The 18,232-nt window shown below is 47.2% G+C and overlaps 1 protein-coding gene and 1 long non-coding RNA gene across 14 annotated transcripts in view; one reads left to right on the forward strand and one right to left on the reverse strand.

The window, feature by feature from the left end:
* The window catches only part of LOC140388295 (uncharacterized), a 31,189-nt gene extending 21,896 nt beyond the window's left edge, over positions 1–9,293 (reverse strand). Inside the window, exon 1 of the long non-coding RNA XR_011934134.1 lies at positions 8,759–9,293. This is a non-coding gene — a long non-coding RNA (uncharacterized lncRNA). The remainder of the gene's footprint in view (positions 1–8,758) is intronic.
* The window catches only part of chl1b (cell adhesion molecule L1-like b), a 1,336,546-nt gene that overhangs the window by 468,595 nt on the left and 849,719 nt on the right, over positions 1–18,232 (forward strand). Inside the window, exon 1 of one of the 13 annotated variants that reach the window (XM_072472191.1) lies at positions 9,551–9,569. The exons of the other annotated variants lie outside the window; for them this stretch is intronic. The gene's annotated coding sequence lies outside the window, so the exon portion shown is untranslated. Of the gene's footprint in view, positions 1–9,550; positions 9,570–18,232 lie in introns of those variants that run through there. 13 annotated transcript variants of the gene reach the window in all.

The raw sequence follows: 18,232 nt of genomic DNA on the forward strand, positions 1-18,232 counted from the left end.
ATTTTGAAAGGTACACCAAAGACATGCTGAGGAACCTGTCCCACCTCCAACCCGCCCACCCCCCAAAGCCCCCCACCCATGAAGTGTCTTCCCATCTCTGCTAAGACCAACTCCCCACCAGGCCTAATTCTCACCCAACACCCCCAAAAGATCCGACCCAACCTAAATCCCCCACTGCCGATCGCTAACCACTTACCTTCGCCCTGGCCTGTCTATGACCTTTGAACTTGGCTGGACCGTTAACTTTCCAGGTCTATGGAAGCTAGTAAGCTATGTAAGCTATGAAGCATACATAAGGTCTAGGCGACTGAAGACAGACGACAGCTTTGGAAGAATATCGGGAATGTAGGACCAATCTGAAACGAGGAATCAAGAGGGCTAAAAGTGGTTACGAAATATCTTTAGCAAACAGGGTTAAGGAAAATCCCAAAGCCTTTTATTCATATATAAGGAGCAAGAGGGTAACTAGAGAAAGGGTTGGCCCACTCGAGGACAAAGGAGGAAAGTTATGCGTGGAGTCAGAGAAAATGGGTGAGATTCTTAATGAGTACATGGCATCGGTATTCACCGAGGAGCGAGACATGACGGATGTTGAGGTTAGGGATGGATGTTTGATTACTCTGGGTCAAGTCGGCATAAGGAGGGAGGATGTGTTGGGTATTCTAAAAGGCATTAAGGTGGAGAAGTCCCCAGGTCCGGATGGGATCTATCCCAGGTTACTGAGGGAAGTGAGAGAGGAAAGAGCTGGGGCCTTAACAGATATCTTTTTTAAAAAAAAAAAATTTTATTCTCCTTTTTCACATTTTCTCCCACATTTACATCCATCAACAATAAACAATAATCAGCAAGATATGTCAGTCCCCATAATAACAACGATCCCATCTACCACCAACCCCGAACCTCAACCCGCATGTTTACATAAACAAATGACAAAAAGGAATCAGGGATTACCCGTAGTCACCCTTAATCTTACACAGCTCCCCCCTCAACCCCCCACCCCCACCGCAGGTCTCCAACTCCTCCCATCCACTGCCTCTTGTAAAGCTCCTCCTCCCAACCTCGGTTCCTTCCCCCCAACTTTCCACCCCGGCTAAACCACTCGGCCCCTGTTCTGCCAGGCTCCGATGGCCGCAGCCCCTCCCCCCACCTCACTCACGTTCACTGGCTGGCTTAAACCGGCCAGCGTGGAGGCCCCCGCCCGGGTCCCTTTCGCACTTGCCCGGCCCTAGGAGAGCCCAATGATCCCCTTTTAGCACACAAACCCCGCATATCCACCTACACCCCAAAGAACTCTCATTTTGAGTGAAAGTCCCGTCCCTTCCCTTGTCCAAATATATACCACATTGGCTCCTTTAATCTCTACACCCGCGCGCAGTGATACAAAAAAGAAGAAAATACAGTCATGAGGTTACATCGGCACATGGCCATTCCTCAATTTGTCAGTTCTGCCACAGTCCTTCTGCTTTCGCAAACTCCTCCGCTGCTTCCGCCGTTCCAAAATAAAAGTCCCTGAGCTTGTAAGTCACCCTCAGCTTCGCTGTATATACAATGCCGCACCGCACCTTGCTAATGTACAGTGCCCTCTTCACCCGGTTGAAGGCAGCCCGCCTCCTTGCCAGCTCCACCGTAAAGTCCTGGTATACAGGTATACCAGCTCCAGCCCACTGCACCACCCGCTTCTGCTTGGCCCAGCTCAGGACCTTCTCCTTCACCCTGTACCTACGGAAGCACAAAGTCACTGCCCTTGGTGGCTCATTCGCCTTTGGTACAGGCCTCCACAACTGATGAGCCTGATCCAGTTCATATCGGGAGGGATCCTCCCCCTCACCCAATAGTTTTGCCAGCATCGCGGCAAAATACTCAGTCGGCTTCGGTCCTTCAACTCCTTCGGACAACCCCACAATCCTCAAATTCTGTCGCCTGGATCTGTTTCCCAGGTCTTCCATTTTTCCTCGCAGATCCTTGTTAGTATCCATACCTTCCGCATCTCTTTCCCCATCGAGGCAAGTTGATCACCGTGCTGCAATAACGTCTCCTCCACTTCCTTCAGCGCCTCCCCTTGCTCTCGCACCTCCGCCACTGAGGTTGCCACCTCCGTCCTCACCGGGGAAACCGCCTCCTCCACCAGCACACTCAAAACCTCCCTCATCTCCTTCCTCACCGTCTCCATACATTTCGCAATCTGCGCCAACTGCTTTTCAAATTCCGCTGCCATCACCTTAGTTATTTCTTCAGCCGTAAGCAGTGCGGCCTTCCCTGGTGCTCCAGCCTCCATTTTTCCTGGTGACCCCGCAGTGACCTTTCCACTCCCCGACGGACCTCCAGCTGTTTTTTTTTCGGCAGTTTTCTTGCTCACCCTCGACATTTTTCTTTGTTCTTTTTTTCCTCCTGTGTTTTCACTGTGCCACCTCCGTGCCTTCTCCCTGCTTCTGCCGCCTCCGCGGACCCTGGAACCGGGCTTAAAGCCCCGAAAATGCCGTTGCCGAACGGGAGCCCTCCATTGTGCGGCCGCCTCTCGCCCGCCGTCACCGGAAGTCTCGCCTTAACAGATATCTTTGCAGCATTCTTGAACACGGGTGAGGTACCGGAGGACTGGAGAATTGCTAATGTTGTCCCCTTGTTTAAGAAGGGTAGCAGGGATAACCCAGGTAATTATAGACCGGTGAGCCTGACGTCAGTGGTAGGGAAGCTGCTGGAGAAGATACTGAGGGATAGGATCTATTCCCATTTGGAAGAAAATGAGCTTATCAGAGATAGGCAACATGTTTTGTGCAGGGAAGGTCATGTCTTACCAACTTAATAGAATTCTTTGAGGAAGTGACAAAGTTGATTGATGAGGGAAGGGCTGTAGATGTCATATACATGGACTCCAGTAATGCATTTGATAAGGTTCCCCATGGTAGGCTGATGGAGAAAGTGAAGTCTCATGGGGTCCAGGGTGTACTAGTTAGATGGATAAAGAACTGGCTGGGCAAAAGGAGACAGAGAGTAGTAGTGGAAGGGAGTTTCTCAAACTGGAGAACTGTGACAAGTGGTGTTCCACAGGGATATGTGCTGGGATCACTGTTGTTTGTGGTATACATAAATGATCTGGAGGAAGGTATAGGTGGTCTGATTAGCAAGTTTGCAGATGACTCTAAGATTGGCGGAGTAGCAGATAGTGAAGGGGACTGTCAGAGAATACAGCAGAATATAGATAGATTGGAGAGTTGGGCGGAGAAATGGCAGATGGAGTTCAATCCGGGCAAATGCGAGGTGATGCATTTTGGAAGATCCAATTCAAGAGCGAACTATATGATAAATGAAAAAGCCCTGGGGAAAATTGATGTACAGAGAGATCTGGGTGTTCAGGTCCATAGAGTGGTCAATAGAGTGGTCAAGAAGGCATACGGCATGCTTTCCTTCATCGGAAGGGGTATTGAATACACGAGTTGGCAGGTTATGTTACAGTTGTATAAGACTGGTTCGGCCACATTTGGAATACTGCGTGCAGTTCTGGTCGCCTCATTACCAAAAGCATGTGGATGCTTTGGAAAAGGTGAAGAGGAGGTTCACCAGCATGTTGCCTGGTATGGAGGGCACTAGCTATGAAGAGAGGTTGAGTAGATTAGGATTATGTTCATTAGAAAGATGGAGGTTGATGGGGGACCTCATTGAGGTCTACAAAATCATGAAAGGTATAGACATGGTGGATAGCAAGAAGCTTTTTCCCAGAGTGGGGGACTCAGTTACTAGGGGTCACGGGTTCAAGGTGAGAGGGGAAAAGTTTAAGGGAGATATAAAAGTTCTTTACGCAGAGGGCGGTGGGTGCCGGCGGAGGTGGTAGAGGCTGGCACGATAGCGTCATTTAAGATGTATCTAGACAGATACATGGAATGGGAAGGGAGGAGAGGGATTAAGATCCTTAGAAAATAGGCGACAGTTTTAGATAGAGGATCTGGATCGGCGCAGGCTTGGAGGGCCGAAGGGTCTGTTCCTGTGCTGTAATTTTTCTTTGTTCTTTGTTCCAATGCTGTTTAAAAAAACAAAAGGTGACGTGGCCTCCTTGCATCAGGCAGAGCTGTGCTCGATGCTAGGTCCTGGGGACTTGCTGCAGTGACCAGATCTTGGTGGCCTGAGTCAGAATGTTGGGCGAGATAGGATTGAGAAAAACTTGAACTAACAATCTAGGCACAGAGTGGTAATTTGACTCATTGTGGGAGTGTTGTGGGAGGGGTGGGGGGGTCCCGTGAGGACGGTGACGATGAATCCCATGGGTGGGATGGTCGGAAGGGGTTGTAGTTGGGGGAGACCCATGGGTGTGGGTAATCAGGAGGCGGGATTCCTTTGGGTTAGGTAGTTAGGGGTGGGGGTTGCCCATGGAGATTGGGAGTCTCCTGGAATTTGGAGGTACTGGGAGGAGTTCCCTGGGGGTTTGGGATGGTGGTGACAGGAGTCCTATGGGGGGGGGGGGTGGGCGGCAGTAAATTTTCTCGGTAGCTATTGCTGCAGTCCAGTTGGCACTGTCCAAAGTTTGCAATTTATGTCACATTTTCAGATGACTCCCAGTGAAGGACAATTGCCCTTTGGAAGTTTGCACTCCAATTGCCATGCAAACATTACGTGGGATCTCTGGGGCAGGATGCGTTGGGGAGACGGTGGCACTGGGTCACATGTTTGGAAGGTGCTGTCAAAGGAGCTTTGGTGAGTTGCTGCATTTCATCCTGTAGATGATGCACACTGCTACCACTTTGCAAATACGGTAGAGGGAGTGAATCTTTAGGGTGCGTGGATCAGGTGCTGATCAAGTGGGCTGCTTTGTCTTGGGTGTTGTCACAATTCTTCAGTGTTGTTTGAATCTGACCTCACCTAGGCAAGTGGGGTGTGTTCCATCATAACCCTGACTTGTACATAGTGCGAAGACTTTAGGGAGTCAGTAGGTGAGTTACTCACTGCATGATGGAGACATGGTGATAGTGCCACACAGCATGATGGAGGCTGTCCTGTGTGTGAAAATGGGACTTTGTTTCCACAAGGACTATACAATACTTATTATTACAGACACTGCTATGGATATATGCATCTTCAACACGTGGACTAGTAAGGACAAGGTCAAATAGGTTTTTCCCTCATGTTGGGTCTCTCACTGCCTGCTACAGGCCCAGACTGGCAGTTGTGTCTTTCAAGTCTTTCAAGGCCAGCAATACGCCCAGAGCATATTTTGTTCCTTGCTTCATTAGTGCTTCTTCCACATGGTAGTCAACATGGAGAAGCACTGATTCATGAGCTGAAGGATGGCAGGCGGCAAGTATTAAGGAGCTGGAGGTTTCTTTATCCTTGTTTAACCTGATTACATGCGACTTCATGATATCTAGAAGCAATGTTTGATATTCCAGGGCCACTCCCTGTGCTGCCACTGCTAGTTGTCTGCCCTGCCAGTGAGACAGGACATGCCCATGGATGATGCTGGAGCAGTCTGGGGCATTATCTGAAAGGTTTATTTCTGTAAGACTATATGATTACTGATTGACTACACCATAGAATTTTGACACAAGTTCCAAGATATTAGTGAGAAGGACTGGACAGGAAGAATGTTTACCACAACTGAATCTGATGCTTAGGTCAAAAAGAGAGTTGTGTCTGTTTTATCCTTATTATACTTTGTCTTATCATATTGGTGCAACCGAGTGGCTTTTACTATCTTAGAGAGGCAACTTCATTGCCCTGGATTGCGAGTTGCATATAAACCAGACCTGGTAAGAAGGACAAATTACCTCCTCGAGAAGACCTTTGAGAACCAGATGGATTTTTATTACAATCCATTATTTTAATGGTCGCCAATAGTGATACTGGCCGCTGTGATTTTCATGATTGTGTAAGTAGCCAGTTATAAAAGCTTCACCGTTTAGAAAAGCCCATGGATAAAATAAATGCAAAAACTGTTTTCAATGATCATCTAAATGAGTAAGAGAAAATTCAGAAACTTTGCCATTATCAATCTCTTTTAACATTTGGCTGAAGGTGATTGCAGATGCTTCAGCCTTGTCTTAGTGCTCATGCTGGGCTCCGCCAATGTTGAGAACAGGCATCTTCATTTTGTCGTCCCCTCCCAGTAATTGTTTAATTGCTCCCCACCGTTCACAACTGGATGCATTTATTTATTTAACGTTAATCTAAGTTTAATCAACGGTTAATCACAGACGATAAATAATAAGGCTTCTTTGATAGAGCTGTATTTTTTGCAATTAAATTTAGAAATAATAGACCTTCTATTTTGCTCCACCCGCTCTCTTCAACAGCATAAAACCCATCAGATTTCTACCTCTCTCCAGCTCTGAAAAAGTGTCGTACTGACTTGAAATGTTGACACGGGAGGAATTTTCCATTCCAGGCACAAGGCAGTGGGAATTCACGCGGAATTGTGCAATGTGGCCTAATTAATTATGCAGTTAGGAGTTTCTCAACACATTGCCCGGCGGGGTGGACTGGGTGACACGTCTCCCCACCGTTTTATTCAGATGCCATATTTAAAAGATGCCTGGACATCAACTTCATGCCTATCCACCGCTGGTGAAGGAAACATTCCACTGATTGCAGGGAGTTCCGGCCCCCAGCTTCAGTGGCGTTTCCCTCGAAGTTTGCTGTTGAGGCCAGAAGGGATACTCTGTACCCGAGGATGGAAGAGGAGGCCGAGCTGCGTGACCAGCTTTGTATGGGTCAAGGCCCACGGCCTTCTCTAGAAGGCTGCACCCTCCACCAGCACAGAGAGGTAGACCTCGGTGCATACTAGATCTCGTATGGGCAGGATCTCCTAGTCAGGTGGTCATGACATAGACATGTATCTACAGCAGGAGGAGGCAGGGACAGCCAAACTCGCCTGTACTCCAAGGACTGCTGGGGAAGAGGCGTCTGCAACCTCTGAGTTGGATGATAAATATCTGGAATTGGCACTGCCCGAGTTGCTGGAGAGGCAGTGAGAAGCAGAGAACATCAAGCAGAGCTGTCAGATACACTCACCAGAGTGGCATGTGAGGAAGAGGGGTCTGTCCGCCTACTCGCTGATGATGTGGTTCCGACATGTATGTACATCAAAGTCTCCATTGGGTGGGTGACAGATGCAGTGGAGAACCTGGTCCAGCAGAACATCCAGTTTATGCCAGAGTTGTGTGCAGACCTGCACTGTAGATATGGGTGCGTGTCTGCAAAGATGACATAAGAGAAGGATGGATCATCTTGACCACCCTCTTGCTGCCCTTCTCCCTAAGGAGTCAGGCATGGGCCCATGGGCACCCAAGGGCCCATGGGCACCCAAAAGGAGGGGAGCGGTGGATCACCACCCTTGAGCCTTCACTCAGGACTTTGCCCCTTTGAATCCCCCTTGCCTTTGACCCCTTCATCTTTGACCTCCGTAACCACAGAGGGAGCAGCTTCCCCACAGCAGGGCAGCCAAAGTAACCCGGGGCCCTCCATGCTTTGGGGCACCAGAGGGTGGTCGTCAAGGTTATCCAAGACCCCTCCACCCCCAGGCTGGGTTCATGTCCCACTGAATCATGCATGTGCAGGGAAGTAACAATATTGTGCCAGGGCCCTTGCCTCACTCCTTAGGGAGAAGGGCACCAAGAGGGTGGTCAAGATGCTCCATCCTTCTCTTATGTCATCTTTGCAGACGCGCACCCATATCTACAGTGAATCATGTGCAGGAAGGCTCCCATGCATGCTGAGCCTTTGCCCTTTGTGCGCTCGTCTGTTGAATTGCTTTAGCATTTTCAATACTACATGCTGGGGTTCCCACCCAGCTGAGCTGACATGCTGTTCTGCCAATCCCTGCTGACTCAACTCCCATGCAGCATTTTGTGATCTCTACTTTGAAGCTCTAGATAGTTGCAAGCAGCCATGGTGTGTGTGACTTTTCAGATTTAATCCAACACGTACCAATACGGGGCAGCACGGCAGCACAGTGGTTAGCACTGCTGCCTCTCAGCGCCATGGACCGGGGTTGAATTCCGGCCTTGTGACTGTCTGTGGGGAGTATGCACTTTCTCCCTATCTCTGCGTGGGTTTCCTCCGGGTGCTCCGGTTTCCACCCACATTCCAAAGATCTGCAGGTTAGGTGGATTGGCCCTTGATGTCAAGGTTAGGTGGGGTTATGGGGTTACAGGGGTAGGGTGGGAGAGTGGGCCTAGACAGGGTGCTCTTTAAAAGGGTTGGTGCAGACTCAATGGGTCAAATGGTCTCTTTCTGCACTGAAGGAATTCTATGAATCCACCATAACCCACACCTTCCCTCCCATAGCCATTGATCTCCCCACAGTCACCCTAATCCTTCCCCTGTCACCCTGCATCCAGTGCTGGCAAATGTCCATAACCCCATACTTCCTGAAGAGCCCATCCCTGTGACAATGGGCATGCACCCCCACCTCACCCTCTCTACTTCCAGAATCTGGTTTTACTTCCATCTCCCCTCTGTCAACCCTCAACATCTCCCACCTGTCAACCCTCATACCCTACATCTCCCACTGCCCTTTTACATCCTCACAAAGCCTTCCTATCAACAATTCCCCCAGGACTCCTTAGTTGATACCACAGACCCCTCTCTCTGAACCCCTTTCTATCTCCCCATTTCATACCCTGCCCAACCCCTCCCCCAGCCACACTTCACCACAACCCTTCCCACCCACATTTCCATTCCATTAGCCCCGCAGCATCTCTCTTTCCCCACCACCCCCAATTCCCCCCCTCTTCCCCCAACCTCAGTACAGACCATCATCACTCAGCAGTACCTCAGGCAGCTGGCCATCTGCAGCTTGAAGATTCACCGCCTGGAAGCTGCGACAGTTATAAGGTCCGTGTGGTTGATCCTTTCCACACCCACTGCTGCACATGGTGTTCCAGTGTCCGAGTTGCTGGACTCCTCTATCTCCCAATCTCTACAAGCTGCCGCAAGCCTTCTTCCAAGTGAGTCCCAAAATGTTCACACCATTTTCGTCCGGATGTGTTCCGGACCAGTGTAATATCCAGTGTGACTGAGGGTTAGATCTCGCGAGGTGTAATAAGCGTCGTTAATTGTGCGAGAGGATTCTCACGGGATTTACCGGCCTTGTTATGTGCTGAGTCAGGCGTGACGAGGCCATTAGATCGCGCACCATCTGAATCTGAATGGTTTTAAAAAGGTCTTTTTTTTTAAATGAACACAAAACATTAAACGTTTGTTCTTGATTCAAAGAGCTGCAATTTGGCAAGCTTGTTTTTCCAACAGAAAAATATTTACAGAGTTTTGCATTAAAAATGATGATAGGGTACTGAAATATTTTCTCTCTGTTTGTAAGCTGTAAAGCAGAATGAATCCAGCAACAGAACCTTGCTGTCAGAGCTCCCGTGGACCCTGAACAGACATTTAAACATTGACTTTTGACCTTTAGGAAACAAAGTTGATGCCAATCATGGGGAAGGTTAGCAGTGACATATAATTTCAAATTCCTGTTCAAGATCCACAGGAACTGAGTACACAACATCGATCGTCTCCAATGAGTAGCCTTCCCGCGGGGAGCTGTCAGTTAAAGGCTTTGTGAATTGAAATGTCAGACAACATTGGTGAGGTTTTCTTCCAATATTTGATTTGGGATAGATAAAACTACAGGTATTATAAGATGGCATGAGAAACTTGCTGGAGGAATGTCTCATTCTTTAGTCTTGTCATTTCTCTGTCAGTACAAAATAAACTCAGAGCAACAGCAGCGAAAGTATACGGTGTCTGTTTTAAATGTCTTAAGGCCATAAGATCTGAAAGGTGAAAATTATTCGGACTCACCGCTGCTGAGTATGAAGCTGCAGTTGAATGCTGCATGATATTGCCGACATTACGTAAGTTAACAACCAACAGTAGTGTCACAATAAAGTCAACTTAATCTTGTTTGGTAACTATTCTTTCTATTGAGCACAGTTATTTGTATGATAAATAAGGGGGTAACATGGGCATTGTAAGATCTTCTTATCTCTACTCAGGATAAGGTTGAAGAGGTATCCAAGCACCCTTTATTTTTCAAGAATTCACTCAATACATTTGCACAAAATTAAATCAAAAAACTTTTGAGAGTACAGTGAAAAGTCCTTGAGATACAGGAGAGTAAAACAAAAGGCTTCAAGATAAAAGTAGTTCCAGAAAAGGCTACAAAATAAAAGAAATTTCAACAAAGGTTTTAAAAGTAATTTTCAAGGATGCTTCAAAATCTCGGAAGGCTAAAATTCTTCTAATAATCAGTCATACGGATCACATTCTTAAGGAAATTCTTATCTATAGTTTAGCCCCTTATTTACTTTCATTGGTTCTAATTCTCAGCTGAGACTCGCCTTGATTCGTTCAGGAAAGTGTCAGTCACTTAACAGGTGATTGGTTAATTAGATATTAATCAATTACTCCGAATTAATTACCCTTTCCCCTGACATCACATGGCTCTCATGCATTCTGTCAAACTCCTTACATCATGTCTAGTCTCAGCCTATACCATTGTAACAAGATTGTTGCAAATTTGTTGAATGTACCCTTGCCTCGCTTCTCTGGACATATTTGTACAGTACATCGTTTGCAACATTTGTCAGCCTCAATAGACAGTCATGGCCAGGATTCAATAGTTTAGTCAATGTTTTAGAATTTGATTATATTTCTGCAGATTCAGTAATATTTCTAGAATCATTTTATTTTCAAGTAAATTTTAGGTGATTTTCTTAAAGGACCCCCTAAATATTTGTTGAATCCAATATCTCCCCCCTTTTATTATTTTTAACTTGGCAACATAAATCAGTTAATAAATTAATAATAATAAAAATAATAGTAAAGTGAAAGAAATATGAGCTAAGCAAAACACATTTACAAGTATCTTTGATGGTCCCTGAGTGCAGGAACAGCTTTCAACACTGTAATGGATTACAAGCATTTTAAAGAGTAGATTAATAAATAATATCAATAATAAGGAATCAATAAAAAGAGCCTCCATGCCCTGTAAAGCACTCTTTATGCATTAACATACTGGATGGAAAGCGTATGCCTTTTGGTAAAGTGAATTTTACGTATTTGCTTGTAGTTTACCTTGATTTATTTTTTGCTGAATTATTTACAATTTTCTCTTTGATACCTTCAAGTCAGTCCCTCATATTTACAGTCACTACCCTCAATAAGTGAGGAAACCTCACTCATGTGGGAAAAATCCCATCAGAGCCACTTTTTGATCAGTCCGCGATGACATGTGCCAGAAAGTTGTAAGGAGGCATCTCTTTATCAATCACCATTCATTTCTCCTGAACAACTCATCCAGGGTTGCCATAATTCAGCTTTAAGTGGAGCCTTGCACGATCTTTCCATTTAAATTTTGTCGTTCTGGAACTGCTGTTGCTTATATTTCGACAAAGGGAAGTACAGTTTTAAACATGATGACATTCAAAATATGTCTGAATTAATGCAATTTAATTTTCTTCAAAGGATGATCTATTCATGTGGCTGCAACAGCACAAACTTTCTGTCGCACCTTCAAAATGGAAATGACCCAAAGTGACTCATTTAAAACAGATGGTCAAAGAATTAGGAGCGGTAGTGTGTTATAAAGCCAAATTATGAGAGAACCTTTGAAGGTCGGTAAAAATAGCACAGTGAGGATTGTTGCTCTTTTATCTTTATTAATAAGAACCACAAGACACAAGTATGTTCCGTGTATTGGACAAATAACCACACAACCAGTATATTAGTCGAATTATTGTTTATTATTAAACACAGGCCTGGTTCTATGCATAATAATCTACACGCAGCTAGACATTAAACTATACCTAACAGCTAAAATGACCTTTACTTAACTTTCAAGTGACTGGCTTTGTGCAGGTTAGACAAGGCCTTTGCCTGAATCCCCACGTATGGCGGCTGGAAGTCGTCAGGTGCGTCTAGGCTGCGGCTCGTCCTTCAGGTAGCGATCGCGGGTCCTTGAACTTGGCTGGTCGACGTACTGCAGTTGGGAGGGGCAGAGGCCGGTTCCAAAAGAGAAAGAATATTGGCCGCGCAGTTCTTCTTATCCTCCAATCTTTTGCGCTCTTTTGGGTGGTCCCAACTCGGGGTCCAATGAATTGATAGGATTTCGATCTCCCTAATCGATTCTGGCCAATTAGGGACGGGTACCTTGATAGCTGGGCGGGTCCTAGTTGTTATTGTCCAAGGCATGTAGGCACTCCCAAATAAGGTAAACAGGCGCCCCCAAGTCTGTTACTGCTGCTATGTTTCAATCTGTGTCCCATTGTCCTGGAGAAATTGGTGATTGCCCGTTAGCAGATGCAAGTTTCTGTGTGGGTCTGGTTTCCTATGCACAATACACAGGGGCTGTGTATTGTCTGTGTCCCAACCTGACCACAATTCCCATTATCCTTTGCGGGCGGCCATTTTAGATGGTCACATATCCATCCTCTTGATCCTGAACGCGAAGCGTGGTGGATCTCAGACCCGAGCCCATACCTTCCCTGTGTTCCCCAGTCACTTGTCGGTCACTTCAGGTCCTACTCTACTCTATCCTAAATGTATTGCACAATTTTACCTAAGTCATTATTACATTGATAGTTTATAAAATTATTTTGTTTCACTTCTAAATTACATTCATTTTAAAGATAGTTAATTTCTAAACTAACCTACTCCCATGCTGCTTGCTCATACATTAAAGAACGTATTTGGAACACAAAAAGTTTAAACCAGCAGCATCATCTTTCAGTCTACCTATCTTAATATTAATACAAAGGCACAAATGGCTCATTTCAGCAGCGGTTGTTTTACATTTGTTCATGAGGTATACATTCTCAGGGTACCTTCTTATTAAATTCTAAAAAGGGGTGCTCGGACCGTGTATATGTGTGGGTGGGAGGCTTTTGCCTTCCATTTGCGGAGCTGGAATGTAAAGATGAAAATATATATTACCGCGATTAGGAGAAGGGCCTCGACTATGTCGGAGAGGGGGTTCCAATTTGCTATGTCTTCCCACCAGGTGGGGGTTTTGGTGTTGATTTCTAACAGTTGTTGGGTGGTATCCTGACTGGTGGTGGTCTTGGTTCATCAGTTGGTGGTGTTTGGGACTGGCTTATGTCCTATCCTGATTTTGTACAGGGCCAAGTTACCCTTAGTGAGTGTCCCGGGGCAATTTTGTCCATTTCCCAATCCTTTTTCTGGACTTTTTCTTAAACATCCAATTTCGGGACACCCTTCATTAGTAAGTTCCCACCAATCCCTTTTTCCGGTTGTGCTGATGTAGCATTCAGATGTGGTCCCATTGGGCTTTTTGTATATTGCCCTTTGATTGTTGCACCCAAATAGGATGCTTATATCAGGGTTGATCCAGAAAGTATCATCCTCACATTCCCATGCACTAGGTCGTGCAATCCATAGGTACCCTGAGTGTAAAGGTAACAATGTTACATTATCCTGTACATTTAAATTATCCTGTAAGTTGAGCCCGGTGGTTCCGATCATGATGTTGACGAGGAGGAGTTTTCCTGGATTCATCCTGTAGTTTTGTCTGTCGTCCGTGTATACTTCGGGAATCAAGCATAGTATCGTGTTATTACCTTTATTTATTTCTCTCTCTCCCTTATTCCAATTACCCGTTATGATTGTCACCATGTGTGACTCCCCCATTTTTGTTTTAAATACGTTTTCGGAGAGAGACAAGAAATGCAAAGTAAAGTGCTGGAAATCAAGTGTGTGTGTTTCTCACAGCCTGTCTGGCCGAGGCTTGGAGTGGTCGGACACTTTCTTCGACCAGTCTCCACCTTACTCACAAACACGGGTGAGGCTTAGCTTAACCAGCTGAATTTCAGGGGGGACAGTTTTATAAAGTTTCAGCCCAGGAACACAAAGGAATTCAGTGTGGCACAGAAGCTCCAACCTTGTAAGGGCTGAGTTCAGGACAGCCCGTGTTGCCATAGCAGCAGTGATTTTAAGTGTAAATAGCATGTAGGAACGACCCAAAGGAGTCTAGAAAGAAAGAGTTGAAGAGATAAGGGTTCAGAGGGTTAAGCGTTGTGGAAATACATTCCTCATCCCACAACCATCCAGAGAGTATAGAGTCAGAGTTGAAGAGAAGATTAAGACCTGCCCAGGTCAATGCAGTGTGCAGAAAGCCATTCCAGGTAGCTTGAAGGTGACATGAGGTGCATGTGGGCCGCTACGGGTGACGAATGTGTGGGATCCCCGGGTAGGGCGGGGGAAATACTGTTTCTGCACTACCCAAGCATTACTTGACCATTTTGGAGTCCTCAGGCAGAGCAGGGATTAGTGCCATGTCTCCCTACCTGAGTGACCGTGAAGAACGAGAAGAATTTGTATTCATATGATTCCGTGCAGAATGTTCATTCAGCAGTATACTATAGTGTGGTGGCAATTCTGCGGTGTATTTATCCGATGCGGAAGGCGGGCAAAGTGTTTGTGGCCTACTGAACCATCTGCTCTGTTCGCAGAATGAAGAGGCTGTAAATTGGAAACATTTGATGCGTTGTCTCATGCCAACATGAGTTCATACCATGTGTTGAAAAAGAAAAGTTGAGGAAAAAGAAGTAGGAGGGCAGGCTCCATCAGAAATTGGACACCTTAATTCTTAGTAGGCGTCCGCTTATCATCATCTGGGCACTTCAGATATCTGCTTACAACAGTGCATGCCTCAGCTGTTCTATTAAATTCCCCAGAAGAGGCTCATTCCCTGAACCATCTACCTCACCTGGCCGCCAGACTCGCAGCTGCAGTTTCCTAACGTTACTCGTGCTGTTTGCCGCGTGGGCCTGTGAATTATCCGATCCGTCAGTTCTTACCAATCTATGAGTCAGGTCACGGTACCAGAGTGGAGGGTTGGGTTTTGGCATAGCAGAGGGTAGTCGTGGTCTGGGTTCACGGAAGTAGAAGCGATGCTGCTAGGGGAGTGCCGATAAATCGGTGGTAGGCGCCAGGCAGTCATGGGGCCTAAGTGAACCAAGTCATCGCTCTGGGGAGGGTCAAGCCAATCATTTGTCTCAAGTGGGTCGGGTGGATCAATTCCCTGCAGGGGGTCGAGAATGTTGGGAGGGTCACTGTCCTCAGAGAGATCGAGCAAGTCTCTAGGGTTACTGTCAAAATCAAGGAGGTCATCGTATGGTTCAAGTGTGAAGGCAGCCTGTGTGGGTGGGGCTAAGGGAAGGGTGTCGTCGTGAGGTGGGGTGGTTGGTCAGTGGCGTCAGGGCGTCGTCCTCTCCCATTGCCAACGTGATGTGGTGGGCGTGAGTACATTGATCTCCGTACGTTATGAGTTGATTGATGTGGAACCAACCAGTCTTGCCATTCGGGTATGCTATCTTGTAAACGGAGGGGCTTACTTTGTCTGAAATGACGTAGGGGCCGGCAAATTTAGGGGATAGGAAGGAGCTTGGGTTGTACAGCGAGATCATAACTTGCTGGTCGACTGTATATTCTATGGGGTGGACCTTTTTGTCAAAGTACGCTTTACTTTGCCTTTTCCTAATGGCTAGTCAGACAGCAACAGCCAGTTGTGCCACTTTAATGTTCTCTGTGACATTGCACTGCTTTTTCGTGGGTGAGGGCGGTTACAAAGAACAAAAGAACAAAGAACAAAGAAATGTACAGCACAGGAACAGGCCCTTCGGCCCTCCAAGCCCGTGCCGACCATGCTGCCTGACTAAACTACAATCTTCTACACTTCCTGGGTCCCTATCCCTCTATTCCCATCCTATTCATGTATTTGTCAAGATGCCCCTTAAATGTCACTATCGTTCCTGCTTCCACCACCTTCTCCGGTAGAGAGTTCCAGGCACCCACTACCCTCTGTGTAAAAAACTTGCCTCGTACATCTACTCTAAACCTTGCCCCTCTCACCTTAAACCTACGCCCCCTCGTAATTGACCCCTCTACCCTGGGGAAAAGCCTCTGACTATCCACTCTGTCTATGCCCCTCATAATTTTGTAGACCTCTATCAGGTCGCCCCTCAACCTCCGTCGTTCCAGTGAGAACAAACCGAGTTCATTCAACCGCTCCTCATAGCTAATGCCCTCCATACCAGGCAACATTCTGGTAAATCTCTTCTGCACTCTCTCTAAAGCCTCCACATCCTTCTGGTAGTGTAGCGACCAGAATTGAACACTATACTCCAAGTGTGGCCTAACTAAGGTTCTATACAGCTGCAATATGACGTGCCAATTCTTATACTCAATGCCCCGGCCAATGAAGGCAAGTATGCCGTATGCCTTCTTGACTACCTTCTCCACCTGTGTTGCCCCTTTCAGTGACCTGTGGACCTGTACATCTAGATCTCTCTGACTTTCAATACTCTTGAAGGTTCTACCATTCACTGTATATTCCCTACCTGCATTAGACCTTCCAAAATGCATGACCTCACATTTGTCTGGATTAAACTCCATCTGCCATCTCTCCGCCCAAGTCTCCAAACAATCTAAATCCTGCTGTATCCTCTGACAGTCCTCATCGCTATCCGCAATTCCACTAACCTTTGTGTCGTCTGCAAACGTACTAATCAGACCAGTTACATTTTCCTCCAAATCATTTATATATACTACAAACAGCAAAGGTCCCAGCACTGATCCCTGCGGAACACCACTAGTCACAGCCCTCCAATTAGAAAAGCATCCTTCCATTGCTACTCTCTGCCTTCTATGACCTAGCCAGTTCTGTATCCACCTTGCCAGCTCACACCTGATCCCGTGTGATTTCACCTTTTGTACTAGTCTACCCTGAGGGACCTTGTCAAAGGCCTTACTGAAGTCCATACAGGCAACATCCACTGTTCTACCTGCATCAATCATCTTTGTGACCTCCTCGAAAAACTCTATCAAGTAGTGAGACACAACCTCCCCTTCACAAAACCATGCTGCCTCTCACTAATACGTCCATTTGCTTCCAAATGGGAGTAGATCCTGTCTCGAAGCATTCTCTCCAGTAATTTCCCTACCACTGAAGTAAGGCGCACCGGCCTGTAGTTCCCTGGATTATCCTTGCTACCCTTCTTAAACAGAGGAGCAACATTGGCTATTCTCCAGTCCTCCGGGACATCACCTGAAGACAGTGAGGATCCAAAGATTTCTGTCAAGGCCTCAGCAATTTCCTCTCCAGCCTCCTTCAGTATTCTGGGGTAGATCCCATCAGGCTCTGGGGACTTATCTACCTTAATATTTTTTAAGACGCCCAACACCTCGGGCGGGATTCTCGACTCCCACGCCGAAGTGCTCACGTCGTCGTGAACACCATCGAGGTTCACGACGGCGCGAAACGGACCCGATCCCGACCGATTCAGGCCCCGACAATGGGCTAGCATCAGGGCCGCGTCATCTACACGCGCCAGCCCTTGTCGCCGCGTAAAGGCGGCGCCGCATAGATGACGCGGCCGGCTCCGCATAACTGGCGTCACCCGCGCATGCGTGGTTGCCGTCTCCTCTGAGTCCGCCCCACAAGAAGATGGCGGACGGATCTTGCAGGGCTGCGGAAGGAAGGAGGTCCTCCTTCAGAGAGGACGGCCCGACGATCGGTGGGCACCGATCGCGGGCCATGCCACATTTGAGGTACCCCCCTGGTGCAGGCCCCCCCCCCCCCCCCCCCAGCGTTCCCGCGCTGTTCCCGACTGCAGCGGCCAGGTGTGGACGGCGCCGGGGGGAACCCGCCGTTTTGGGCTGGCCGCTCGGCCCATCCGGGCCTGAGAATAGCGGGGGTGCCGGAGAATCGCCATTTTGGGTGTCTCCGCCAATTGCGGGAGGGTGTCGGACCGGCATCCCGGGAAATATTGGCAGCCCAGGCGATTCTCCCAACCGGCGCGGGAGTGGAGAATCTCGCCCCTCGTCTTTTTGGATCTCAATGTGACCCAGGCAATCTACAGTCCCTTCTCCAGACTCAACATCTACTAATTCCTTCTCTTTGGTGAATACTGATGCAAAGTATTCATTTAGTTCCTCGCCCATTTCCTCTGGCTCCACACATAGATTCCCTTCCCTTGCCTATCCTTCAGTGGGCCAATCCTTTCCCTGGCTACCCTCTTGCTTTTTATGTATGCTTTTTACTGCGGGGTTGGCCAAATCAAGTCCCAACAAATACTCAATTCCTTTCATGGACCTGCCAGTCATAAGTGTGTGAGGGGTGAATCATATTGAGCTGGTAATCGTGTTCCTAATGAACATACGGGCGAAGGGAAGTACTGTGTCACAAGTGGTGTTGTTTTGCTGCATCGTTTTTCTGATAATTGATTTT

The sequence above is a fragment of the Scyliorhinus torazame genome, chromosome 13 (assembly GCF_047496885.1).
Source record: "Scyliorhinus torazame isolate Kashiwa2021f chromosome 13, sScyTor2.1, whole genome shotgun sequence".
NCBI lineage: Eukaryota > Metazoa > Chordata > Chondrichthyes > Carcharhiniformes > Scyliorhinidae > Scyliorhinus > Scyliorhinus torazame.